The sequence below is a fragment of the Theobroma cacao genome, chromosome 2 (assembly GCF_053813885.1).
Source record: "Theobroma cacao isolate CCN51 chromosome 2, ASM5381388v1, whole genome shotgun sequence".
NCBI classification, from domain to species: domain Eukaryota; kingdom Viridiplantae; phylum Streptophyta; class Magnoliopsida; order Malvales; family Malvaceae; genus Theobroma; species Theobroma cacao.
Genome location: NC_142640.1, coordinates 33035440 through 33062469, shown reverse-complemented (window position 1 = coordinate 33062469; position 27030 = coordinate 33035440). Strand labels below are relative to the sequence as shown.

Here is a 27030-nt window from a genome sequence, read left to right as displayed (position 1 = left end):
AAGGGTTTTCCTTAATAGCAACTCCTTTGACCCGTCTAACTCATAAGGGAGTTAAGTTTGTGTGGGATGATGTTTGTGAGAATCGATTTCAGGAGCTAAAGAACCGGTTAACCACCGCTCCCATTTTAACACTTCCTATTAATGGTAAGGGATTTGTAGTATATAGTGATGCCTCAAAGTTGGGGTTGGGGTGCATATTGATGCAGGATGAAAAAGTTGTGGCTTATGCTTCTAGACAGCTAAAGAGGCATGAAGCAAATTACCCTACCCATGATTTAAAGTTAGCAACAGTGGTGTTTACTTTAAAAATCTGGAGGCATTACTTGTATGGTGAGCATTGTCGGATATTTACGGATCACAAAAGTTTAAAATATTTGCTCACCCAAAAGGAGCTTAATTTGAGGCAAAGGCGATGGTTGGAGTTGATAAAAGATTATGACTTGGTGATAGACTATCATCCGGGAAAGGCGAACGTTGTAGCTGATGCCTTAAGTCGTAAGTCTTCATCATCTTTAGCAACACTTCAGAGTTGTTATTTTTCAGCATTAATAGAGATGAAATCTCTTGGGGTCCAGTTGAGAAATGGTGAGGATGGATCCTTATTGGCAAACTTCATTGTGCGACCTTCGTTACTTAATCAGATCAAGGACATTCAAAGGTCTGATGATGAGTTAAGAAAAGAAATTCAAAAACTGACCGATGAGGGAGTCAGTGAGTTCAGATTTGGAGAGGATAACGTCTTGATGTTTAAAGATCAAGTTTGTGTTCCTGAGGGAAACCAGTTGAGACAGGCGATCATGGAAGAAGCCCATTCATCTGCCTATGCATTACATCCCGGAAGCACCAAGATGTATAGGACTATCAGGGAGAATTATTGGTGGCCGGGTATGAAGCGAGACGTAGCAGAATTCGTAGCAAAGTGTCTCGTATGTCAACAAGTTAAGGCGGAGCATCAGAGGCCAGCAGGTACACTTCAGTCTTTACCGATTCCTGAATGGAAGTGGGGACACATGACTATGGACTTTATATTGGGTTTACCGCGGACATAAAGTGGGAAGGATGCTATTTGGGTGATTGTGGATAGATTGACTAAGTCCGCCCATTTCTTGGCTATCCATAGCACATTTTCTATTGAGAGGCTGGCAAGATTTTATATAGATAAGGTTGTGAGATTACATGGAGTTCCAATTTCTATTGTGTCAGATCGAGACCCTCGATTTACTTCTCGATTTTGGCCGAAATTTTAGGAAGCTCTTGGAACTAAATTGAGATTTAGTATTGCCTTTCATCCGCAGATAGATGGTCAATCTGAGAGAACTATTCAAACATTAGAGGATATGTTACGGGCTTGTGTCATTGACTTTATTGGGAGTTGGGACAGACATTTGCCATTGGTGGAGTTCGCGTATAATAACAGTTTTCACTCTAATATTGGGATGGCACCATATGAGGCTTTGTATGGAAGGAAGTGCCGAACTCCGCTCTGTTGGGATGAAGTAGGTGAAAGAAAGTTAGTGAGTGTGGAATTGATCGAGCTAACTAATGACAAGATCAAGGTTATACGAGAGAGGCTAAAGGTAGCCCAGGATAGGCAGAAGAGCTATGCAGATAAACGGAGAAAAGACTTGGAGTTTGAGATCGATGATAAAGTTTTTCTTAAGGTTTCTCCTTGGAAAGGTAATAATTTGAATACTTTGAAGTATTAAATCTTATTGATTATACTATCATGATAAATTATGGTGTTTTATTGGATAATGAAAAGTGTGATTCGATTTGCGAAGAGGGGAAAGCTCAACCCGAGATATATTGGACCATTCCGAATCATTGAAAGGATTGGACCAGTGGCTTATCGGTTAGAATTACCTCCGGAGTTAGATCGGATCCACAACGTTTTTCATGTCTCCATGCTTAAGAAATATGTACCAGATCCCTCTCACATCCTCGAAGCACCTCCGATCGAGTTGCATGACGATTTGAAGTTCGAGGTACAACCTGTGAGTATCTTGGATTAAAAGGATCGAGTACTGAGAAACAAGAGTATTTCAATGGTCAAAGTGTTGTGGAAAAGTGCTCGAATAGAGGAAATGACATGGGAAGTAGAGCATCAGATGAGGAACCAATACCCGCATCTATTTGTCGAATCTGGTAAGTGAAATTTTGAGGTCAAAATTTTATTTTAAGGGGGGTAGAATTGTAGAACCCGACCCTATAAATACATGTCATGAGATACATGCATTGAGTAGCATGTTATTACGCTAGGAAAGCACCTAAGAATATACGAAACCTGATATTGTACCTAACAGTACACTTAAATTGATTTAACCTCGAACTAGTTCAAATAGGAATTGTAGGATGAAATTTAATATTTTATAGTCCAGGAATAACTAAAAATGATTGTTCGGAGTTCGAGGGTTCATTTGGGGTAAAATTAAAAATTTTGATATTCAAGGGTAAAATCGTCATTTTGCCACCTAAGATAATAATTTGATCATGGAGTGAAAGTTTTGACCAAGATTAACTATTTGGAGTATAATTTAATGATAGGAAGTGAAAAAGTTTAATTCTGGTGATTTTTGGAGTGTAGGGGTAAAATCGTAATTTTGCCACCCAGGGACAAATTTTGAGATTTTGAGAGAATTTAGATCAAATTTGACAAATTGGAGAATGGTATGAGTATAAGGGATGAAAAATATGTCTATGGGCAATTTTTCAATTTTTGGGGCAAAAATGTAATTTTTGACTTTTACGGGGGTAAAAGTGTAAATTTCAAAAATTACTCCACCGAGACTTTGGATGAGTCTGAGAATTTTATCTAAGCTATGAATATATGAGACAAGTGTATGGTGAAAATTTGGAAACAAATGGATGACATTTTAAAAATGGGCCAATGGGAAAGTGACATGTGGCATTTTTTTAATGATATAATATTATTTTAATGAAAAATCAGCCTATTTAAACCCAAATTTTAAGTGCTGGCCGGCCATAAGGAAGAACAAGAGAGGAAATAGAGAGGAAAGGAAGAAAAAAAGAAAAATCAAAGAGAAACAAGAAAATTCAAAGGGAAATTCACGGTTTTCGACCGTTTACGCGTCTAACGGTAAGATTTTTCGATTTTAGCTTGATTTCTACCTTTCCTATGCCTTTATTTCCATTTAGCATGCTTGAGGAGAGAGATCAAAAAGTGATATCAAGGTCTGGACGAAATTCTAGGGGAGAGAAATTGAAATTTTTAGGTTTTGATTTTTAGTTAAATTGATAGTTTTAGTTAGTTAAATGTGTTTAGAAATTAAATTGGGCAAGAAATCATTAAATTTTCACAATACCCACTCTTGGCTGGATCCTCAATGCTGTACAATGATGATGAATTGATTTTATTCTAAGGAAAATGAAGAGAAAATGATGAAAAACGATTAAACGTGATAGAAAAACAAAATAGAAAATTAACCGAGTTAATGTCCCATTTTTGGCCGAATTTTCCAAGGAAGGGAGTGAGCTGATTTTGTTATTTTTAGAAGGTTATTGGCTGATATTTAATGGTTAGAAATGTTGGAGAGAGAATGGGATGATTTAAAGCTAAAATGGAGCGCGTTAGCAATTTATCGGGCAAAGTGCTAAAAATAGGTTAATACCGCGTTTAAGCCGGTTTAGGCTATTGCATTTCATACCATGCATTAGTATAGGATTTAAGTTAATTATATAGTGATTTAGCATCAATGTGATGAATTGTGTAAATTTTTGTAATGTGTCTAGGAGGAGAGCCTTCCGAAAAAGGCAAAGAAGTCGTACCCGACGAGTAGTGATCGGGGCGCTTAGAAAGCTTTTAATTTGTACAAACGGTGAGTAAACTTATTATTATTGTAAATTATCTAGAGTTTATTTTTAAATGCCCTTTATGTATTTTATGAAATGAAAACGGGATTTTTGATGTTTTAGGAATAAATGTGATAAATAAAAATATATTGTATTGATTATAAAATTGAGTAATTGGAGGCTACAAATTGACTTGAAAAATATATATTTTCCTAGGAATGGCTTATGAGAAATGAGTATATGTGGCTATATTTTGTGAATGCATTGGGAAATTTATGTAACTTGTTTTTACTATGCAGGCTGGATAAATAAATAAAAGCCACGTTATACTGTCGAAATTTTATTAAAATTGGTGGGTTAGTCATTGCAGTGACGGGTTTCCGTGGACTGCCTATTAGAAGGGCACGGTAAACCCAGTTATGTAGTTACTCCGGTTGTAGAGGCGAGGAGGTTAACTCCCGGGGTAGTATTAGAGCTCACTTCACGTCGAACCCCCACGTGAATGTGTAACTCGGCCAACGCCAAAGGACGGCTTGTTTTAAAAATAAAAATGTGTTTCACGTGTGAATATTTTAACACCCTTGACGAACTCGGTTAGATACCTCGGCCAAGGTATCCCTGAGGATTAGTTTTGGCTTGAGCCTTGTTTTAATAAAAGACATAAGCCTTAACAACTGTTTTGGTAAATTACAAATATTTTATGGTTTAAGAAATAAATTGAAAACATTATGAAATGGGTTGAAATTTGTTGTTTAAACTTGCCTCCATTTTACTCGCCTTTAGATATTTATGATAATGTCTGTTTACTCATTGAGATTGCAAAATCTCACCCAACTCCTTTCCACCCATTTTAGGTTCAGTATAGACTGTAGATAGCTGATCTCATCGAGGACTACCATTGGATCTGCATTTTCTAAACCGTAGGTTCACAGTCCTCTTTACTTTTATTTATTCGGGGGCCCTCTTGTTATTGTAAATTAAATTAAATATTTTGGCTTACTGTATTTCAGTATGTATAAATTTATTTAGCTTTTACGCTATAAAAATTATTCACGTATAACTCTATAAATATTGTTTTATAAGAAAATAGAATATTTTTCTTAATATTTCTTTTATTTTCTTATTATATTCAAATAATCGTAATTTCGTTTTAAATGAAGATTTTAGACTTTTAAACTCATTTTCAATATGAATTATGTGTTTTGTACTTGTATATTATGTTTTAGCCAGTTTCGAAATTTTTGAGAAAAAAATGACCAAAATACCCCTGTATGGCGAAAATTTTATTTTGATTGTTTTTGATCTAAAATAGTGTATATTCTCTAAAAACTAGATATTTAACAACGATTGCTCACAGGAAAGAAAAGAAACTGATATGTAAGCCTTGCGGGGTTCCGGTTGGCATTTCGAATAATGAGTGTCAATCAGGGACGTTGCGGCGATTGCCATGGGCTTGAGAGAGGTTCCGGGTCGTGACAATTTATCATAAGCCAGTTAATTTAAACAATCAAATTACCATAATTAACAGTCTCCGTGTACTCTATTTTTCAAAATCATTATTAATTCCAAAACAATTTATAAATTAATTTCATTGAAACTCATTTATTCATAAAACATGAAAATTTACTTTTTTAAATTCCTTTTTCCATAGAATTCATGAAGCATCTAAAAACCACCCTAGATAATTAAAATGACAGTAAGTTTACACACAAAGTCTAGAATGCACACTTTCGAAGCACTCTGTCTACTGGTCCTCGGATGCAATTTCCTTGCCTTTATCGGAGGACTCACCACCTTGACATAGTACAAAATCGAGAATTTCACCAAGTTGGTACTAAATCAAAATTAAACTAATTTAGACTACCAATGCATGATATGGAATGCAAAAATGCACTGGTAACTATCTAAACTCAGTATTGGCCTAATTCATCTTATCACCCGATTAAATTCCTAACGCGTCCGTTTAAACTCCAATTTAATTCTTTTCAGTTTCTATACCTCAATTGCACCCAAATTAACTTAATGTCCCTCAGTGTGGTGCAAATTATCAGTCCCAACAGCAAATTACGAAAATACCCCTAGTGGGTAAAAATTCGTATTTTTGCTCCGAAAATTCCCATTATTTTTCTAGGCTCATAATTCATCATTCCTTAACCAATTCTCCTAGAATAAAATCAAACTCATCCTCACTCACTACATGGTAAATTCAGCCATTAATGGTTGGGGGAGAAAATAAATTCTTTTCTTGTTGTTTTGTTTCTAAATATGCTAAACTAACTAAAAACACTAACATAAATTAAAATCAAATAAATCCAACAACTTTCTCTCTCCTAACCCATTTTTTCAGAATTGAATTCATCATGAAAACATGTAATTTAATCATGAAAAATAAAGAGAAATGCTTGGGAATAAGAAAACTCAAGCTTAATAGAAAAAACTCACATTTTTCACTTAATTTCCTTGAAAATTCACACTTTTTCTTTGATTTTCTCTCTCTAGGGTTTTGTTTTTGTTTTCTCTCTCTTCTTGCTGGTTTGGCCGGCCATGGGGTGGAAGATGGGCTGATTTTGTGCCTTTTAAAAAGGAAAATAATAAATTAATAAAGGCATGACACATGGCATCATGTCATTGGCCCGTTTTTAAAATTTTAAAAATTTAAACATTTTATCTCCACCACATGTTTAGTCAAGGGTCAAAGATGAAGACAAAGGAAGACCATGTGCTGGGAAAAATATCCTGGTGGTGGAAAATTACAATTTTGCCCCTGAGGTGGCAAAATTACCATTTTACCCCTATACTCCAAATTATACCGAAATTAAAATTTTTCACTTCTAAACCTCAAATCATACTTCAATAAGTCAAATTATACTCTAATAAGTCAAATGGGGTCAAAAAAATCCTTTCTAAAATTCCCATTTTGTCCCCAGGTGGCAAATGACCATTTTGCCCCTAGTTAGTGAAAATTCCGATTTGACTCCAAATTGATCCTCAAACTCCAAATTACCATTTTAAGTCATCCATGAACTGTGAAACTCTTAATCTCACCTTAAAATTCCTATTTGATCTAGTTCGAGGATTAAATAAACTTTGTTGTACCTCTAGGTACAATACCGACTTTTGTAAATTTTTCGGGACTCTCCTAGCATGCAATCATGCTATCATCACATGTATGTCATGAATAGTATTTTATAAGGTCAGGCTTTACAGCACTACTCCCCTTAAAATAAAATTTTGACCTCAAAATTTCACTTACCTGATTCGAATAAAAGATGTGGATATTGGTTTCTCATCTGGCTCTCGACTTCCCACGTCATCTCCTCCATTCGAGCATTCTTCCACAATACTTTCACCATTGGAATGCTCTTGTTCCTTAGCACTCGATCCTTTCTGAAATACCCCATACTTTGATATGGTGATAAATAAAATTGATCGAATGCATATTGAGGTCAATTAAAATGTTTAGAAGTGATAAAAGATGAAAGGAGTAGTTTAGGATAAAATGTTTCGCAAGTGAGAAAATAATAATAAAATAATAATAATTTTATCAGAGGAGAATTTGTGAGATAAAAGGCGATTTGGAAGTCAAGTGAGGCATAATAAGGTATTTTGGGTACCAAAGAGACAAGATAAATTTTTTAGAATAAAATAATATTTTATTAATAAAATATTATTAAAATATTAATATTTAGCCGGATGTCGAAGTCAATCAAGAAGAAAGATCATATGGTTGATCCAAGTGGGGGAGAAGATGACAAGCTCGACTCTATAAAAATATTTATCATGACATACATGTGATGGATAGTATGTTTGCATCCTAGGAGAGTTTCGAAAAATTTACAAAAGTCGGTATTGTACCTAGAGGTACAATAAAGTTGATTTAAGCCTCAAACTAGATCAAATAGAGAATTTACAATGAAATTAAGAATTTTGAAGTCCCAGAATGGGTTAATATGGTGATTCGGAGTTCGAGGATCAATTTGGAGTCAAACTGGGATTTTCGCTATCCAAGGGTAAAATGGTCATTTGCCACCTGGGGACAAAATGGAAATTTTTAGAAAAGATTTTTGGCCCCATTTGACTTATTGGAGTAAGATTTGAGGTTTAGAAGTGAAAAAATTTAATTTCGGTATAATTTGGAGTAAAAGGGTAAAATGGTAATTTTACCATTCGAAATCGAAATTTTAATTTTTTGAAAGGATTTTGATCAAATTTAATTATTTGGAGTGTGAAATGAGTATGAGGAGTGAAAATTATGCATTATGGAAAATTTTCAATTTTTGGGGTAAAAATGTAATTTTTGAAAAGTTCGGGGGCAAAAGTGTAATTTTGAAAAATTTGCTCCACCAAAACTTTGGAAAAATCTGGAAATATCACTTAAGACTTGGATAAGTCAAAGGGAATGCATGGTGAAAGAAAATAGGACAAGTGGATGGCTAGAAAAAAGAAATGAATTAATAAAATATTTAAAATATGAATAAAATAATATTATTTCATTAAACAATAAAAATGCATAAAAAAAATCAGCCCACCCATTCTTCTTCTTCAACATTCGGCCAAGCAAGAAACAAGAGAGAGAAAGGAGAAAACAAAACCCTAGAGAGAGAAAATCAAAGAAAAAGTGTGAATTTTCAAGGAAATTAAGTGAAAAAGGTGAGATTTTTTCTATTAAGCTTGAGTTTTCTTATTCCCAAGCATTTCTCTTTATTTTCCATGATTAAATTACATGTTTTCATGATGAATTCAATTCTGAAAAAATGGGTTAGGAGAGAGAAAGTTGTTGGATTTATTTGATTTTAATTTATGTTAGTGTTTTTAGTTAGTTTAGCATATTTAGAAACAAAACAACAAGAAAAGAATTTATTTTCTCCCCCAACCATTAATGGCTGAATTTACCATGTAGTGAGTGAGGATGAGTTTGATTTTATTCTAGGAGAATTGGTTAAGGAATAATGAATTATGAGCCTAGAAAAATAATGGGAATTTTCGGAGCAAAAATACGAATTTTTACCCACTAGGGGTATTTTCGTAATTTACTATTGGGACTGATAATTTGCATCACACTGAGGGACATTAAGTTAATTTGGGTGCAATTGAGGTATAGAAACTGAAAAGAATTAAATTGGAGTTTAAACGAACCCGTTAGGAATTTAATCGGGTGATAAGACGAATTAGGCTAATACCGGATTTAGATAGTTACCAGTGCAATTTTGCATTCCATATCATGCATTGGTAGTCCAAATTAGTTTAATTTTGATTTAGTACCAACTTAGTGAATTCTCGATTTTGTACTGTGTCAAGGTGGTGAGTCCTCCAATAAAGGCAAGAAAATTACATCCGAGGACCAGTAGACAGAGTGCTTCGAAAGTCTGCATTCTAGACATTGTGAGTAAACTTATTATCGTCTTAATTATCTAGAGTAGTTTTATACAACTATGTGATTTTATGAAAAATGGGTTTAAATGGTAAATTGTTATGTTTTAAGGGAAATTGTGATTTTATAAAATGATTTTATAAATTTTCTGAAAAATCGAATATTGGTTTTGAAAATAGAGTAATTGGAGACTGCTAGTTTGTGTTGCAAATTTATGGTTCTGAATTGAATGGCTTATGACAATAAATGAGCATGAATGGCTAAACTGATTTTGGTGTTATAATTATTTATACTGTGTATTCAGCCTTGAGAGGCTAGGTTGTGATAAATTGCCATGACATGCTAGAATGAATTTTATTGATTGGTGGATTATATATTAATTATTTACTGCAGAGGGGGTTTCGTGGACCAGCCTATTAGAGGGGCATGGTAAACTCCATTATATTATTACCTCGAACGGAGAGGCGCGTAGGGTATCTCTTGGGGTATAGCTTAGGGTTCACTTCACGCCAAAACACCACGTGAAGGGGAACTCAGCCAACGCCAAGGAACGGCTGTATTTTTTTCAAACAAAAATATATTTTAAGTGTACACAAAATTTTAACAGCCTTGGCGGACTCGGTTAGATGCCCTGCGCAAGGTATCACCGAGTATGAGTTTTGGCACGAGCCAAAGTTTTAAGAAATTCGTAAGCCAAGTTGATTACTCGATTTTTATGGATTGATTTTATTTGGTTGAAATGAGTTGAATGGTAATGAAATTACAGTATGATGATTTATTTTAATTGTCCCCATTTACTCGACTTTAGATAGTTTAGATGGTATCTGTTTACTCACTGGGATTTTATAATCTCACCACCCTCATTTCCTCACATTTCAGGCTCAGGGAATTTCGTAGTTAGCTGACTTGAACAAGGACCTTCATTTGGACTCGAATCGGTAAAAGCTGTAGGTTTCCAACTTTCGATGCATTTTGGATAGATATGGGCCCACGTGCCACTGTAAAAGAAATTTTATGCTTTGGTTATTTGCTTTATAGTATATATGAATATAATTATCTTTTACGCTATAAGAATTATGTACCGATAGTTTTATGAAAATTATTTTACAAGAAAATAGTTTATTTTATTGAATATTTTTATCATATTCAAATGGTCAAATTTTCACTTCAAATGAACATTTTAGATACTTAATTGTTTTTAAATCACTAAATATATATTTTCTGCTTACCTACTACATTTTTAGCAAGTTTCGAGGTTTTCGATAAAAATGACGAAAATGCCCCTGTGAGCAAAAAAAAAAAACAATATGTTATGTTATGATTTGGAAATGATTTGTAATCCTTCGTATTTTGATTATTTGATAACTATTGCTCACCGGGGAAGTGCGAAAGCTGATACGAGAGCCTTGCGAGGTTTCGATCGACATTCGGGGTGAAGAATGTTCGTCGAGGCTTCGCGGCGGTTGTCACAGGCTCGATGGGGAGTTCCGGGTCGTGACAATTTAGATTGATATCAGAGCATGGTTTAAAGATCAGATATTTTGATTTTAAAGCTTTGGATTTTAAAGTTTTTGATTTTAAGGTTGTTTTAAGAAATCTACACTGACACTGAGTGGCCCCAAGTCCAGTTAAGTTAAGATAAGTTAAGTTAAGTTAAGTTAGGTTAGATGGAATAGAATATATGCATCTACATATAGAAATCTACCTATTTTTTAGATGCATAAATAATTAAACAATTACTATTTGATTGCATATAGGTTTTGAGGTGCGCTGGTGACACATACACCATGTCTAGGAGAGACGGTATTCCCGACGCCTCTCATAGTATTAGCGAGGGATCGCTAGATTCTACTGCTAAGAGCCGATGGCAACCCAAATCGAGTAGTCCAAAAAGTGCAGATAGTGATAATATTAATGTTAGCATGAGAGGCTCCCTTTTGAGAGAATCTAAGGAACATGTTAAAGAAAGGGGGAAATTAAGGATAGCCGAAGGAGGTATTTGTTCTAGGAAGAGCGTGACAGTAGTCCGACACTTTCCACCAAGTTGTGGGAGAAATGTAAGGGGACAACCAGAAAAGGATAAGGAGAAAGTAACAGTGGCAAGTAAACCTCTTAGAAAAGTGTCAGGTGTACGACATTTTCCTCCCGGTTGTGGAAGAAATGCTACACCGGTGAGTGATGAAGAATATAAGAGAATACAACAAGCCTGGATTGAAGAACAAATGAGAAAATCTCAGGAGGAAGAGGATCCATTGATGTGCCCGGATCAGGACAATGAGGAACCTAAAGATGTTTAATACTTTAGTTGAAGTTGTATTGTCATAAATCTAGGCAAGTGTCGTTTAAGGGAAGATGTAGTAGTTACCTGTGTAAAGGAGTTAGGAGTGGCTTTTATTTTGTATGACTCGAACGGAATGTAAAATAGCAGTTTAAATAATTGGATATGTATGGGAATCTCTTAGTATAACAGAGATAAATTGGTAATATAATTATTGAGGAAGGTTATAGAAGGAAGCAATAAGGTTATAAATGACATTCGGAATGGATAATGTGATTAAGTTAATGATTGTAATTTAAGCATGAAGGGGATTATTCAGTGATGTTATGACACTATGAGGTAATAGTTGGGCACAAATATAACCCAATGAAGTTAAATTATGGAATATGGGGAATATAAAATTTTGATTCAGTAAGGATTGTGAGAATAAAATAAGGAGGAAGCTGAGCTGTTTTCGTAGTTAATTATATCGAAAGTCAATAAGATTATTGGAGTATAAGACAAAGAAGATAAATGGGATAAGGATGACAATAAATTTGAGGAAAGTTGTAGATAGTAAGCAACTTATGTGTGGAGTGGTATATTTATCATGAACTTATTACACTGTATGGAAAGGATGTTTTGAGGTGGAATTTTATGAATGTTGATAAACGTCAAAAGATGACATGAGATGAAAGTATTAATCTAGCTTAGTGTGTATGACAAGAAAATAGAAGGTACCTATACTTATGGAACTCATGATATATATCTAAAAGGGAAACCACTGGTTGAGAATGATTGATGTGGTGACTTTGAATGCAAACAAATAGCTTTGATGAGAAAATTTTTATAGCTACAATACTTCAGCATTGACTGTTCAACGCTATACTGCTTCAAATACCTCACGCTTATGATGCATGAGTAAGATGGGAGTGACATGATAATGAGCTTACAAATTGAATTTTGGTTGTTGGTCATTGTGTTTTGTTATCTGGGAGTCTTAAATATTCTGGAGAATGTTTACCCAAATGAATTGAAAAACTTCTTTATTGCGTTGTATATGGGCATATAATTAAAAAAAAATTTGAAAGATTCTTGAGATGACTATATTGAGATGAGATACCAAGTAATGAAAGTGTGAAGGAAGAATTACGAGACTGGTATAAAAAAATCAGTTTATATAGAATATCATTATGAGAATTTGTAATATCTGTTTTGATACAGTAAAATGACAAGGGTTAGTAACGACAAGAGGCTAATTGTGTGGCACCCTGGAAACCTTTGAAGATGAGTTAGGGATTGAATGGATGAGTATGTATTTATATATCTTTAAGAGTAAATGTTTTAGGAATACATAAACATCTTTGAGAAGAGATTATAATCATACACAGCAAGTATGAAACGTAAAATTTTTAAAAACTTGCTGAGAAGCCTAACGGCTAAATCACAAGTTAAGGGATCACATGCTGTGAGACATAAGTTTAAGATAGATATTCCCAAGGAAATACTCAAGAGAAGTTTTGCTGTGGATCTCGTTAAAGCAAGCACTAAGTTATGTGATTATAAAAAGAAGTTGTAAGCTGAGAGTGATATTAGTATTAGTATTGAAAAATACTTGAGGAGAATCTAGTTTTAAGTTTTACAATTTCAAGTACAATTTATAAATTAGTTAAGGAAGAATGATGTTATGTTCATATGAAGGAGTGGAACAAAGGATGATAGAAGTTGACCTTGAAAATGAAGTCAGATAATGAAACTTTCCTAATATATTATGGAAATTGGAATTCGAAAATGCTTAAGGCATACATGATTCAAATGGGTTTGAGTCTTAAGTGACAAATCAATATCGTAATGCAAGAAAGATACAAGGTAATATAGAGGCATGAAAGATGATTAAGGACAAAAAGGATGACTCTTAGGAATTGTGGTATTGCATGAGATGCAATGATCAAGTTGAGATAAATCTTTGAGGCATCAATAGGATTATAAAGCATACACGTATAATAGATTATAATTCAATGGAGATGACATTGTGATGAATGATATATAGTATAAGGAAACTCAAACATATGGTTGGAAATGATATGAATGATATGAAGTTATACACAAGTATAATAAGAAGGTTGACATGCACTATAAGAATTATTATATTGAAACTAGGATTGGGATACAGATGAATAATGGGGGAATGTAGTCCAAGGCATGTGAACACATGGATTCCTATATATAAAGAGAGAGGTTGACATTTGAAAATGCATGTATATATGTATATATGAAATTGATAATTTTACTAACTGAAGTGAAGAATGGTTCTCGGTAATTGGGAGATTTTGAAATAGTGTCCAGAGAGGTTAGTGAGCTAAAGTGTTAACAGACATGTAATGAACGATTAAAGTTATGAATGACTTTGAAAGTAAACCTTAAATTGTTTAAGTTTTTAATGGAACTCCATTAAAGGAAGGGTTTGGACCAGTATAAGATGGATGAATCAAGGTTGAGAAAATTGGTATGGAGCAAATTAATAAAACGATGAATAGGTATACATAAGTAAGTATGATATGTGATCGAAATCGGTATAATTGAGATGAAGTTATGGTTCAAATGTAATAATGGAGATAAAGGCATGCTTAGTGTCTAGATATAAGAGATCATGGTTGTGAAAAGTATTACTGATCTGGTTCCAAAGGATGATAATTGCTTTAAATAAAGCATTTAATTGAACTGAAGGTGAACGAGGGAAATAAATTGAATGTCCCTATAAAAGGAACAAGGAGTAGGATCATAGAAGGAGATTGATAATGCAACATCGACAGGAATTCGAGGACGAATTCTATTTAAGTGGGGGAGATTGAAATACCCCATACTTTGATATGGTGATAAATAAAATTGATCGAATGCATATTGAGGTCAATTAAAATGTTTAGAAGTGATAAAAGACGAAAGGAGTAGTTTAGGATAAAATGTTTCGCAAGTGAGAAAATAATAATAAAATAATAATAATTTTATCAGAGGAGAAGTTGTGAGATAAAAGGCGATTTGGAAGTCAAGTGAGGCATAATAAGGTATTTTGGGTACCAAAGAGACAAGATAAAATTTTTAAAATAAAATAATATTTTATTAATAAAATATTATTAAAATATTAATATTTAGCCGGATGTCGAAGTCAATCAAGAAGAAAGATCATATGGTTGATCCAAGTGGGGGAGAAGATGACAAGCTCGACTCTATAAAAATATTTATCATGACATACATGTGATGGATAGTATGTTTGCATGCTAGGAGAGTTTCGAAAAATTTACAAAAGTCGGTATTGTACCTAGAGGTACAATAAAGTTGATTTAAGCCTCGAACTAGATCAAATAGAGAATTTACAATGAAATTAAGAATTTTAAAGTCCCAGAATGGGTTAATATGGTGATTCGGAGTTCGAGGATCAATTTGGAGTCAAACTGGGATTTTCGCTATCCAATGGCAAAATGGTCATTTGCCACCTGGGGACAAAATGGAAATTTTTAGAAAAGATTTTTGGCCCCATTTGCTTATTGGAGTAAGATTTGAGGTTTAGAAGTGAAAAATTTTAATTTCGGTATAATTTGGAGTAAAAGGGTAAAATGGTAATTTTACCATTCGAAATCGAAAATTTAATTTTTTGAAAGGATTTTGATCAAATTTAATTATTTGGAGTGTGAAATGAGTATGAGGAGTGAAAATTATGCATTATGGAAAATTTTCAATTTTTGGGGTAAAAATGTAATTTTTGAAAAGTTCGGGGGCAAAAGTGTAATTTTGAAAAATTTGCTCCACCAAAACTTTGGAAAAATCTGGAAATATCACTTAAGACTTGGATAAGTCAAAGGGAATGCATGGTGAAAGAAAATAGGACAAGTGGATGGCTAGAAAAAAGAAATGAATTAATAAAATATTTAAAATATGAATAAAATAATATTATTTCATTAAACAATAAAAATGCATAAAAAAAATCAGCCCACCCATTCTTCTTCTTCAACATTCGGCCAAGCAAGAAACAAGAGAGAGAAAGGAGAAAACAAAACCCTAGAGAGAGAAAATCAAAGAAAAAGTGTGAATTTTCAAGGAAATTAAGTGAAAAAGGTGAGATTTTTTCTATTAAGCTTGAGTTTTCTTATTCCCAAGCATTTCTCTTTATTTTCCATGATTAAATTACATGTTTTCATGATGAATTCAATTCTGAAAAAATGGGTTAGGAGAGAGAAAGTTGTTGGATTTATTTGATTTTAATTTATGTTAGTGTTTTTAGTTAGTTTAGCATATTTAGAAACAAAACAACAAGAAAAGAATTTATTTTCTCCCCCAACCATTAATGGCTGAATTTACCATGTAGTGAGTGAGGATGAGTTTGATTTTATTCTAGGAGAATTGGTTAAGGAATAATGAATTATGAGCCTAGAAAAATAATGGGAATTTTCGGAGCAAAAATACGAATTTTTACCCACTAGGGGTATTTTCGTAATTTACTATTGGGACTGATAATTTGCATCACACTGAGGGACATTAAGTTAATTTGGGTGCAATTGAGGTATAGAAACTGAAAAGAATTAAATTGGAGTTTAAACGAACCCGTTAGGAATTTAATCGGGTGATAAGACGAATTAGGCTAATACCGGATTTAGATAGTTACCAGTGCAATTTTGCATTCCATATCATGCATTGGTAGTCCAAATTAGTTTAATTTTGATTTAGTACCAACTTAGTGAATTCTCGATTTTGTACTGTGTCAAGGTGGTGAGTCCTCCAATAAAGGCAAGAAAATTACATCCGAGGACCAGTAGACAGAGTGCTTCGAAAGTCTGCATTCTAGACATTGTGAGTAAACTTATTATCGTCTTAATTATCTAGAGTAGTTTTATACAACTATGTGATTTTATGAAAAATGGGTTTAAATGGTAAATTGTTATGTTTTAAGGGAAATTGTGATTTTATAAAATGATTTTATAAATTTTCTGAAAAATCGAATATTGGTTTTGAAAATAGAGTAATTGGAGACTGCTAGTTTCGGTTGCAAATTTATGGTTCTGAATTGAATGGCTTATGACAATAAATGAGCATGAATGGCTAAACTGATTTTGGTGTTATAATTATTTATACTGTGTATTCAGCCTTGAGAGGCTAGGTTGTGATAAATTGCCATGACATGCTAGAATGAATTTTATTGATTGGTGGATTGTATATTAATTATTTACTGCAGAGGGGGTTCCGTGGACCAGCCTATTAGAGGGGCACGGTAAACTCCATTATATTATTACCTCGAACGGAGAGGCGCGTAGGGTATCTCCTGGGGTATAGCTTAGGGTTCACTTCACGCCAAACCACCACGTGAAGGGGAACTCAGCCAACGCCAAGGAACGGCTGTATTTTTTTCAAACAAAAATATATTTTAAGTGTACACAAAATTTTAACAGCCTTGGCGGACTCGGTTAGATGCCCTGCGCAAGGTATCACCGAGTATGAGTTTTGGCACGAGCCAAAGTTTTAAGAAATTCATAAGCCAAGTTGATTACTCGATTTTTATGGATTGATTTTATTTGGTTGAAATGAGTTAAATGGTAATGAAATTACAGTATGATGATTTATTTTAATTGTCCCCATTTACTCGACTTTAGATAGTTTAGATGGTATCTGTTTACTCACTGGGATTTTATAATCTCACCACCCTCATTTCCTCACATTTCAGGCTCAGGGAATTTCGTAGTTAGCTGACTTGAACAAGTACCTTCATTTGGACTCAAATCGGTAAAAGCTGTAGGTTTCCAGCTTTCGATGCATTTTGGATAGATATGGGCCCACGTGTCACTGTAAAAGAAATTTTATGCTTTGGTTATTTGCTTTATAGTATATATGAATATAATTATCTTTTACGCTATAAGAATTATGTACCGATAGTTTTATGAAAATTATTTTACAAGAAAATAGTTTATTTTATTGAATATTTTTATCATATTCAAATGGTCAAATTTTCACTTCAAATGAACATTTTAGATACTTAATTGTTTTTAAATCATTAAATATATATTTTCTGCTTACCTACTACATTTTTAGTAAGTTTCGAGGTTTTCGATAAAAATGACGAAAATGCCCCTGTGAGCAAAAAAAAAAAAAAACAATATGTTATGTTATGATTTGGAAATGATTTGTAATCCTTCGTATTTTGATTATTTGATAACTATTGCTCACCGGGGAAGTGCGAAAGCTGATACGAGAGCCTTGCGAGGTTTCGATCGACATTCGGGGTGAAGAATGTTCGTCGAGGCTTCGCGGCGGTTGTCACGGGCTCGATGGGGAGTTCCGGGTCGAGACACTTTCGATCTAGAATACGTACAGGCTGCACCTCGAACTTTAAATCCTCATGCAACTCAATGGGAGGTGTCTCTAAAATGTGAGAGGGATCGGGAACATACTTTTTCAACATCGAGACATGGAAGACATTATGAATTCGATCTAACTCTGGGGGTAATTCAAGTCTGTAAGCCACTGGCCCAATCCTTTCAATGATACGAAAAGGTCCAATGTATCTTGGATTGAGCTTTCCCCTCTTCGCGAATCGAATCACACCTTTCATCATCCAATAAATACCACAAATTATCACAATAGTATAATCAAATAAGATTTAATACTTGGAAATTTCAAATTATTACCTTTCCAAGGAGAAACCTTAAGAAAAACTTTATCGTCGACTTCAAACTCCAAATCTTTCCTTCGTTTATCCGAATAATTCTTCTGCCTATCTTAAGCTGTCTTTAATCGCTCTCGGATAACTTTGACCTTATCGTTTGTCAAATCAATCAATTCCACATTCACCAATTTCCTCTCACCTACTTCATCCCAACAGAGCGGAGTTCGGCATTTCCTTCCATACAAAGCCTCGTATGGTGCCATCCCAATACTAGACTGAAAACTGTTATTATAAGCAAACTCCACCAATGGCAAGTGTTTGTCCCAACTCCCGATAAAGTCAATGACACAAGCCCGTAACATATCCTCCAAGGTCTGAATAGTTCTCTCAGATTGACCATCTGTCTGTGGATGAAAGGCAGTACTAAATCTCAATTTAGTTCCAAGAGCTTCCTGAAATTTCGGCCAAAATCGAGAAGTAAATCGAGGGTCTCGATCTGACACAATAGAAACTGGGACTCCGTGTAATCTCACAATCTCATCTATATAAAGTCTTGCCAGCCTCTCAATAGAATACGTGCTATGGATAGCCAAGAAATGGGCGGACTTAGTCAATCTATCCACAATCACCCAAATAGCATCCTTCCCACTTTGTGTCCGCGGCAAACCCAATACAAAGTCCATAGTCACATGTTCCCACTTCCATTCAGGAATCAGTAAAGGTTGAAGAGTACCTGACGGTTTTTGATGCTCCGCCTTGATCTGTTGGCAGGTGAGACATTTCGCTACAAACTCTGCTATGTCTCGTTTCATACCCGGCCACCAATAACTTTCTTTAATAGTCCGATACATCTTGGTGCTTCCGGGATGTAAAGCGTAGGCGAAAGAATGAGCTTCCTCCAAAATAGCTCGTCTCAACTGATCATCCTTAGGGACACAAATTCGGTCTCTAAGCATCAAAGTACCATCATCGCTGAGTCTAAACTCACTAGCTTTTCCATCTTGCAGCTTTTGAACTTCCTGTTTCAACCAATCATCAGATTTCTGCAATTCTCTGATTTGATTCAACAATGAAGGTCTCACGATGAAACTAGCAAGTAGGGTTCCATCCTCACCATTATTCAACTGGATCCCTAGAGATTTCATCTCAAGTAACATCGGAAAATAAGAACTCCGAAGTGTTGCTAACGACGATGAGGATTTACGACTTAAAGCATCCTTTACAACATTTGCTTTTCCCGGATGATAATCAATCACTAAGTCATAATCCTTAATCAACTCCAACCATCGTCTCTGTCTCAAGTTAAGCTCTTTCTGGGTGAGCAAATACTTCAAACTTTTATGATCAGAAAAAATCCGACAACGCTCACCATATAAATAATGTCTCCAAATCTTCAATGCGAATACTACTGCTGCTAACTCCAAGTCATGAGTAGGGTAATTCGTCTCGTGCTTCTTCAACTGTCGGGAAGCATAAGCTATTACTTTCTCATCCTGCATCAACACACACCCTAATCCCAACTTAGATGCATCGCTATATACCACAAATTCTTTTCCACTAACAGGAAGTGTTAAAATGGGAGCGGAGGTTAACCGGTTCTTTAGCTCCTGAAATCGATTCTCACAAACATCATCCCACTCATACTTAACTCCTTTACTAGTCAAACGAGTCAGAGGAGCTGCTATCAAAGAAAATCCCTGAACAAATCTCCGGTAATAACCGGCTAAGCCAAGGAAACTACGAATCTCAGTTACCGTTCTCGGTTGCTCCCATTGCAAGATTGCCTCAATCTTCTTGGGATCGACATAAATTCCAGCTCCGGACACCACATGTCCCAAGAAAACCACTTCCTTCAACCAGAATTCACATTTAGAGAACTTGGCATAAAGTTGTCTCTCGCGCAAAGTTTGCAACACAATGCGCAAATGGGCAGCATGTTCATCATCATTCTTCGAATAAACCAGGATGTCATCGATGAATACTATCACAAACTTATCCAAGTATGGATGGAACACCCTGTTCATAAGATCCATAAAAACTGCCGGGGCATTAGTCAAACCAAACGGCATCACCAGAAACTCATAATGCCCATAACGCGTCCTGAAGGCAGTCTTAGGTACATCCTGCTCCTTAATCCTCAACTGATAGTACCCAGATCTCAAATCAATCTTAGAGAATACCATAGCACCTCGTAATTGATCAAAAAGATCATCTATCCGGGGTAAAGGGTATTTATTCTTGATGGTCACTCGGTTCAGCTGACGGTAATCAATACACAATCGAAGAGTGCCATCTTTCTTCTTTACAAATAGGACTGGTGCTCCCCAAGGAGATATGCTAGGGCGAATGAAACCTTTATCCACCAAAACTTGCAACTGGGCTTTCAGTTCCTTCAACTCTGCTGGAGCCATTTTATATGGAGGAATAGAAATAGGTGCGGTACCCGGAAGTAAATCAATAGGGAACTCAAGCTCTCGATTAGGAGGTATTCCCGGTAAATCATCAGGAAATACATCAGGAAACTCACTTACTATTGGGACATCCTCTAACTTAGGTTCCCCCTTTGAAGTATCGATCACGTATGCCAAATAAGTCGGATACCCTTTTTGCACTAATTTTGAAGCTTTGATGGCCGAGATTACACAAGATGGTAATACTCGACGTTCCCCTACAAACACAATCTCTGCTCCCTCCGAATTCCGAAGAACAACTTCTTTTCGAAAACAATCCACGTTCGCCTGATGTGCAGTTAACCAGTCCATACCTAATATTAAATCAAAATCCAAGATCTCTAGAGGAATTAAGTCACCCCTAAATTCTTCCTCACCTACCCTTACCCCACAGTCTCTATAACAAGTATTTCTAATCAACTGTTCTCCTAGAGGGGTATGCACTACAATTTCTTCCTCTAATGGTGACAGGTTTCTATCAGTAATTGATGCAAATGTCGTACTCACATAAGATCTATCTGAGCCAGAATCTATCAAAACATAAGCATCTTTATCAAATAAAGACATAGTACCTGTCACTGCTCCAGGTCGGACTCGTGCCTCATCTTCTGTCACAACAAAAACTCTTGTCGCGGTACGAGTCTGTGGTCTCGAAGGTGGATGTGACGGGGTATTACTCTCCACACCAGACCGTATGGCTACTCCCTGTCTCGGTGGTAACCTAGAAGAATCTCTCCTCTGTATATCTGTGCGAGCTGGTGGAGATGATGCAGCTACAGTGGCTCGTCCTAACTGTGGGCAATTACTCCTAATGTGACCCGTCTGTCCACATTGGAAACATCTTGTTGGCCCTCTACATAGCCCACTATGATAATTCCCACAATTTTTGCATCTGTCAGAACCTCCGAGACTCTTCCCAGAACCAATCATAGCAGATCTGCTAAACCTCGAAGGTCTCTGCTGTGATGGTGGAAATGGAGGTCGAGGAGATGTCACGGAAACAGAAGTAGTGCTCCCTGAAGTCGCTGAGTCCTTGCCTCTTTTTACTGGCTGACTAGAAGACATACCAGGATTCCTCCTTTTTGCAAACTCAGTCCGAATCCTTCTATTCTCAGTCGCGAGCTTCTAAGCCCGTAAAGCCATCTGTACCACCTCCTTATGTGGCTCCCTACCAATCACTGTCATTCGCTCTCTGATCTCATTACGGAGCCCTTCCTCGAAATAGCTAGCCTGATCCTGCTCAGATTTCACCAGATCCGGCACATATAACATCAACTCGTTAAAACGAGTCTCGTACTCCTCTACAGTTAGATTTCCCTATTTCAAACTCAGAAATTCTCTCTTGTTTTCTTTTTGATGGAAATAAGTGAAATACTGACCATCGAATTCTCTGAGAAAATCGGACCATGTCTGAGGAGTAGCGGAACGGGACTTCACCGAATTCCACCAAGTACGAGCCCTCTTCTCTAATAATCTCGTAGCCACCATCAGCTTCATGTCATCATCTAATCCCATATCAGAAAGAGTCTCGGACACCTAATTAATCCAGTCCTTTGCCACAGTGGCATCCAACTCACCAGTGAAAGATACACAACCCAATTGCCTAGCCTCCTTCAACTTCTTTGAAATGGATACATCCTGTATTGGTGGTGGAACTAAATGAGTAGCTGGAGGCACTACAGGTGGAACTTGACCAGTCTGAGCCTGACCAGCTATTGCTGCAAAGAAAGCTGCCAATGCCTGTGCTGCTTCAGTAGGCATGGCGGGAATACCAGTAGGTGGCTGAGGAGATGGAGGATGTGGAGGACTATCGGCCTGCTCAGCAGCAGGTGCTGCCCGAATGGTAGATGCAGCTGATTCCTCCTCTAATGTATCTGGCTGATGACGTTGGGAACGACCTCTTCCCCTCCCAACCGATCTAGTGAGAGGTGGGCGTCCGCGTCGAGGAGGCATTATAATCTATAAAAAAAATACGAGCAAGTTTAGGTAACCTTAGGCTCTATATGCAAATGCATGCATTCTATTCAACCTAACCTAACTTAACTTAATCCGGGGCCACACTGATATTGTAAATATTTAAAACAACTTTAAAACTAAAAACTTTGATCTTGAAAACCAAAAGCTCTGATACCAATCGAATTGTCAAGACCCGGTACTCCCCTCGAGCCCGTGACAACCGCCGTGGTGTCCCGGTAGACACTTATTGCCCGGAATGTCAACCCGAAACCCCGCAAGGCTTTACTATCAGTTTCTCTGTTCCCTTTTGAGCAACCATTGTCAAATATCGTGTTCTAAAATATTTTAAGCTGTTTCCAACTTTAAACAAATAAAATATTAATTTTTCGTCTCACAAGGGTATTTTGGTCATTTTTCTCAAAAATTTTAAAACTGGCTAAAACGTAATATACAAGTACAAAACACACAATTCATATTCAAAATGAGTTTAAAAGTCTAAAATCTTCATTTAAAACGAAATTATGGTTATTTGAATATAATAAGAAAATAAAAGAAATATTAAGTAAAATATTCTATTTTCTTATAAAACAATATTTATAGAGTTATATGTGAATAATTTTTATAACGTAAAAGTGAAATAAATTTATACATACTTAAATACAGTAAGCCAAAATATTTAATTTAATTTACAATAACAAGAGTACCCCAGAATAAACAAAAGTAAAGAGAACTGTGAACCTACGGTTTGGAAAATGCAGATCCCACTGTAGTCCTCGATGAGATCAGCTATCTACAGTCTATACTGAACCTGAAATGGGTGGAAAGGAGGGTGGTGAGATTATAAAATCCCTATGAGTAAACAAACATCATCATAAACATCTAGAGTTGAGTACATGGAGACAATAAAGTAAATCATCATAAACTGGGTTATAGCATTAAAACACATTTTGTTCAAAACACGTAAAGAGGCTTATGAATCTCATAAAAATCTAGGCTTGTGCCATAAATCCATTCTCGGGGACACCTTGGCCGAGGCATCCTACCGAGACCGCCAAGGCTATTAAAATTCACATTTCACATAAATCATGTTTTTGTTTTGAAAACATAGCTGTTCCTTGGTGTTGGCTGAGTTCCCCCTCACGTGGTGGTTTAGCGTGAAGTGAACCCTAAATTTTACCCCAGGAGATACCTTACGCGCCTCTCCGTTCGAGGTAAGAATATAATGGGGTTTACCGTGCCCCTCTAAAAGGCTGGTCCACAGAAACCCCCTACTGCAATGATTAATTAATATATAATCCACCATATAATAAAACTCAATAACATGATATGGCAATTTTGTAATTCGTAGTTTTTCAAGGTAACTAAACAATTCGCATTTCAATACAATTGTCAACTAGCCAATCATGCTCGATTTATCATAAGCCAGTTAATTTAAACAATCAAATTGCCACAATTAACAGTCTCCGTGTACTTTATTTTTCAAATCACTATTAATTTCAAAACAATTTATAATTTAATTTCATTGAAACTCATTTATTCATAAAACATGAAAATTTATCTTTTTAAATTTCTTTTTCCATAGAATTCATGAAAGCATTTAAAAACCACCCTAGATAATTAAAATGACAGTAAGTTTACTCACAATGTCTAGAATGCGGACTTTCGAAGCACTCTGTCTACTGGTCCTCGGATGCAATTTCCTTGCCTTTATCGGAGGACTCACCACCTTGACACAATACAAAATCGAGAGTTTCACCAAGTTGGTACTAAATCAAAATTAAACTAATTTAGACTACCAATGCATGATATGGAATGCAAAACTGCACTGGTAACTATCTAAACTCGGTATTGGCCTAATTCGTCTTATCACCCGATTAAATTCCTAACGGGTCCGTTTAAACTCCAATTTAATTCTTTTCAGTTTCTATACCTCAATTGCACCCAAATTAACTTAATGTCCCTCAGTGTGGTGCAAATTATCAGTCCCAACAGCAAATTACGAAAATACCCCTAGTGGGTAAAAATTCGTATTTTTGCTCAGAAAATTCCCATTATTTTTCTAGGCTCATAATTCATCATTCCTTAACCAATTCTCCTAGAATAAAATCAAACTCATCCTCACTCACTACATGGTAAATTCAGCCATTAATGGTTGGGGGAGAAAATAAATTCTTTTCTTGTTGTTTTGTTTCTAAATATGCTAAACTAACTAAAAACACTAACATAAATTAAAATCAAATAAATTCAACAACTTTCTCTCTCCTAACCCATTTTTTCAGAATTGAATTCATCATGAAAACATGTAATTTAATCATGAAAAATAAAGAGAAATGCTTGGGAATAAGAAAACTCAAGCTTAATAGAAAAAACTCACCTTTTTCACTTAATTTCCTTGAAAATTCACACTTTTTCTTTGATTTTCTCTCTCTAGGGTTTTGTTTTTGTTTTCTCTCTCTTCTTGCTGGTTTGGCCGGCCATGGGGTGGAAGATGGGCTGATTTTGTGCCTTTTAAAAAGGAAAATAATAAATTAATAAAGGCATGACACATGGCATCATGTCATTGGCCCGTTTTTAAAATTTTAAAAATTTAAACATTTTATCTCCACCACATGTTTAGTCAAGGGTCAAAGATGAAGACAAAGGAAGACCATGTGCTGGGAAAAATATCCTGGTGGTGGAAAATTACAATTTTGCCCCTGAGGTGGCAAAATTACCATTTTACCCCTATACTCGAAATTATACCGAAATTAAAATTTTTCACTTCTAAACCTCAAATCATACTTCAATAAGTCAAATTATACTCTAATAAGTCAAATGGGGTCAAAAAAATCTTTTCTAAAATTCTCATTTTGTCCTCAGGTGGCAAATGACCATTTTGCCCCTAGTTAGTGAAAATTCCGATTTGACTCCAAATTGATCCTCAAACTCCAAATTACCATTTTAAGTCATCCATGAACTGTGAAACTCTTAATCTCACCTTAAAATTCCTATTTGATCTAGTTCGAGGATTAAATAAACTTTGTTGTACCTCTAGGTACAATACCGACTTTTGTAAATTTTTCGGGACTCTCCTAGCATGCAATCATGCTATCATCACATGTATGTCATGAATAGTATTTTATAAGGTCGGGCTTTACAGAGTAGAAGAGATTTAAATGAAGTGTTAAGAGGATATTTTAATTCTAGGTTTTATTTGATTAATTAATTCTATCAAAATTGTGATTCTTGTTCTTAGATTTAGTTTCTTTAATTTTTAGTAGCTTTAAAAATTGGTTGTTTGGATAAACTTAAATTTTGTTAATTTTAGTATATAGCAAAAGATTTTGGTGAAAAGATTTTGGAGCAATTTTTTGTGAGAATGATACTCTATTCTTTATTATATTACTTGTTAATGATACGTGCATTTGTGTGGTAAATCCAACAACATCATCCCTTCAAGCTTTAAGACTAATAAAAGTCTAAAAATTATGTTGAACATATGAAGTAAAATTTTATCCAAGAAAAAAGCAAAAGGATTATATTGTAGCTTTTTTTTGCAGCAATTGACAGCACCTCTTTGTTCATTTTAAGAAATTATCATTTCCTTTTAAGAAACAATTCCCATTTTCTTTTTGCTTTGTGAAGCTTAAGTCACGAACTTGTAGGATCTGATATTGGTTATGAATTTTGGGATCTCATAGCAAAAAGAAGACGAAAATGCTATTTATTCACTTGCAGGTCAATGAATTTTTTTTATTTAATGATTAATTTCAAATTTTGGTATGTTTTTGCCCAAGAATGTAAAGTTTTTTTTTTTCTTAACAAGAACCCATTCTACATTTTTGTGTGGGTTTCCTTAGTTTGCTAATTTAATTATGTTCATATTTTAGTTTAATGTTTATAAAATATTATTCAAATATAATAAATGATATTTTCATCTTTATCATATATTGTTTGAAGTTTTTGTCTTTTGGTAAAATATACCTTAAATTTTAATAAAGGGTATTTTAGTAATTTATAATTTATTCCTTAGTTATTCTTGAAAACATTCTATTCTATTTTCATGAACCAAACTATATATTTGTTATTCCTCCCTTATTCAATTCCTACGAAATCTCTATTTCATTCTCATTCTATTTCATTCCACAAACAGAACATACCCTAAAGGTTTTCATCATCTGACTAAAGATTTTTTTTTTGTTTGATTTATGAATTGATTTTGCACTTCATTGCATCAAACTAGTCGAGATTTCAATGAATTGCTTAGTATTTCTCACAGAATGGAACTAAAGTTTATGCTGAAGATTTTCCTAATGTGTTTCAAAAGAGGTGAATCCTTTTGTAGTTATGGGAGGCTATGTCGCCCTAAAATTTTTAAAAATCTTTTTATATCATAAAAAATTTTTAAAATTTTTTATATTTTCTCTTAACGGCCTCTTCAAAATAATTTTTTTATTTAATAATTAATACAAATAAAAAATAATAAAATGACTACACATGCCCCACTTAACTTTCCTCTTTTAACTCTTAAGTTTCTCCACATCTCTTTCTCTCTTTT

At 34.9% G+C, this 27030-nt stretch overlaps 2 long non-coding RNA genes across 2 annotated transcripts in view; one reads left to right on the top strand and one right to left on the bottom strand.

Moving 5' to 3' along the window:
* LOC148764172 (uncharacterized) overlaps positions 1-17366 on the top strand; it is an 80124-nt gene extending 62758 nt beyond the window's left edge. The window contains exons 4-7 of the long non-coding RNA XR_016024760.1: positions 9109-9192; positions 10061-10128; positions 16197-16280; positions 17149-17366. This is a non-coding gene — a long non-coding RNA (uncharacterized LOC148764172). The remainder of the gene's footprint in view (positions 1-9108; positions 9193-10060; positions 10129-16196; positions 16281-17148) is intronic.
* A 5047-nt stretch (positions 17367-22413) lies between these two features.
* LOC148764171 (uncharacterized) lies at positions 22414-24964 on the bottom strand. The gene is made up of 4 exons (XR_016024833.1): positions 24868-24964; positions 24136-24219; positions 23236-23301; positions 22414-22496 (listed from the first exon to the last, which is right to left on the bottom strand). It is a non-coding gene; the product is annotated as an uncharacterized LOC148764171 (long non-coding RNA).
* Between the last annotated feature and the right edge of the window lie 2066 nt (positions 24965-27030).